The sequence below is a fragment of the Pistacia vera genome, unplaced genomic scaffold (genome assembly GCF_008641045.1).
Source record: "Pistacia vera cultivar Batoury unplaced genomic scaffold, PisVer_v2 Contig421, whole genome shotgun sequence".
Lineage (NCBI taxonomy): Eukaryota > Viridiplantae > Streptophyta > Magnoliopsida > Sapindales > Anacardiaceae > Pistacia > Pistacia vera.
Genome location: NW_022196248.1, coordinates 448193 through 450953, shown reverse-complemented (window position 1 = coordinate 450953; position 2761 = coordinate 448193).

The window sequence follows — 2761 nt, the reverse complement described above, 5'->3', positions numbered from 1 at the left end:
TAACAATTGATTCATTCATCAAAAGTGGAATTACAGATTTTTCAGATTTAACAAATCTAGGTTTTCATGGCAGATTCATCAAGGCAACATGTTATCAACAAACCATTTAATCAACCATCATAAAAACTGTAAAATCTAGTACCTTAGGCTCTGATACCACTATTAGGATGACCTAGTTGCTCAACGGAAAACAAAATTTTTAACAACCGTAGATCGTCCTTAAAGCCCAAAATCAAGGCACAAATTTTACAGTTTATGTATATATCAAAATCTACAAAAATAAAATAAATCTAAAGTTTAGATTCATACCACGTTGGAGGCTCCGCCAATATTGTCTCTAAACGTGTTTGCTACCGATCCAAGTAAGGATGAACCGTAGAGGTCCACACGAAGACATCACAGAACCAATGAGGGATTTGCTAATCCTCCTTGGCCTTAAGAAATCAAGAAGAAACAAAAGTGTTTGTTTTTCAATGGAACAGTAAAGTGGTGTGGGAGAGTTTTTGGCTGGAGGTTTCTCTCTTTTCAAAAATTGAAGAATATAAAATAAAACACACACTTTTTCCAACTAAACCTTTTCTTTTATAGTCTTATTTTAGTTGCCCTATTCCCATATGGATGGGCTTGGGCTCCAACCCAAACACCCCCAAATTTGCCAAACACTCCCAATTAGAATTTTTAATTTAATTCATCATTATTTCAATTAAAATCAATTAATATTAATTAACATTTAACAATCATGATGATTTATAAATATGTGCGAACACACATAACCGTAATTTCACTTATTTAATTTTTCTAACAAATTAAATAAAAGGCTACGACCTAGCAATTTAATTGCACTGTGATTTACCAAAATACCCTTTTGCCTAAAAAGATGAAAACACCCTTCTTTCTTCTTGGCTCTTAAATATCTTCTATGTGTGACCCATAGGCCCTCATCATCCCGTAGTGTATAGTATCGCGATTAACACCAATTAATCGTCTCACAAATACACAGACCAAATTGGCCCCTAGCAAGGCATCATGCCACCCGATAGATTCAGATTCAGCAAAGTACTACCTGTCAACGATTGGTTACCATACAATTCGATCCTTTCATCAATGTTATCTCGACGAGACAAAGGCATAGAAATAGTCAACCTTCGGTTACTCTCGATATTATATATTCAGTTTCTGGACCAATGACCCTATTATAATCTGGATAAGCACAACTCAACCCACTGTGGCCACAGTTTTAGTGTCATTGCCTATACTAATTGCCCCGTGAGATAACTTCTCTCGTACCCGGGATGATGAATCCTCTGTCAATCCACCATAGTCTTGATACACTCCTTGATATAGTCATCACCACCGTACTGACAGCTTTGATAGAACTGCGTTAGGCTAGTGTCAAACTGTACCAATCGGTGCACAAGGCGCTTCGGTGATCTCAAGTCTAAGGATCACATGCACCACCATTCGTTAGAGGATTTGTTCCATAGACACTGGGGTTACCATCCGTAGGAATCCTCTAGTAGGTATGTCTAGTGAACTTGCTGCGGTATATCCCCTACAACAAGCACCTATGTGTTGCACCAGGTTATCACAAACAACCTTGACAAGTGAGATCAGTCACTGCCTTTCGACAAGGTCGTTCAACACATGATAGCCTTACCGTATTATTGTGCCCTACTTTAGATAATACTGGGCTACGGATGTTTTCTAAATGGCCACCTTGTGCTCATAGGGTTCTCACTATCAAGATTTGAAACACTTGATACCCTCGTCACGGTTCTACCATTCTAAGGACATATATCAAACATATTGTAATAATATGATTTACGCGATATAGAATAAAATGCCTTTTATTATTGATTAATGAACATTATTACAAAGAGTCAATTCTACAATATTGATTGGCTCTAGGCATCTACTCTAACACTTACCTCTCTAGAAGGTCGACATGATTCAACAATTCATTCATTGTACCTTTAAGGAAACCAATAATGAGGCAAAATACGAAGCATTAATTTTCGGCCTCTCGCTCGCCAAAGAATTGGGAGTTCAAAAGATCGAAGTTTGCTGTCACGTAGGTACCTCGCTTGGAGAATAACCATGTTGACACATTAGTAAACCTCAGGTCGGCCATCCAAACGACAACTTTGCAGACAACCCCACTCGTCTATCTCCAGTGGGCAACAGTGTGGAAGAAATCGTCATTTGAAGTATATGTCGTCAACACAAATGACTTATGGATGACACCTATACTACGTTACTTGATAGATGACGAGCTTCCAATCAATAGCAATGAAGTGCGATAACTCAAAGCAAAGGCAACTAGGTTCACCATTCACGACGACCAATTACTAAAGAGATCATTCTCATTTCCCTACATTAGGTACATCACTCTAGAAGAAGCAAGTATGTTCTAACCGAGCTACATGAAAGTGAATGTGGCAATCACACATGAGGACGTAGCCTCGATAACCCAGCTCCCACAACAGCCTACTATTGGCTACCATGTAGTCGAACTCTAGGAATTATGTTCGATCATGCAACAGCTGTCAAGATTTCGCACAAGTATCCCATCTTCCACCAGAGCGACTTAATTCCATCATCTCACCATGGTCCTTTATGAAGTGGGATATGGACATCGTTGCGAAGCTACCAACTGCACTAGGACAACGGGTCTACATGCTCGTAGTCACCGACTACTTCACAAAGTAATCAAGGCTAAGGCATTCCCCCAAGTCTGAGATCGTGGAATGAAGAACTTCAT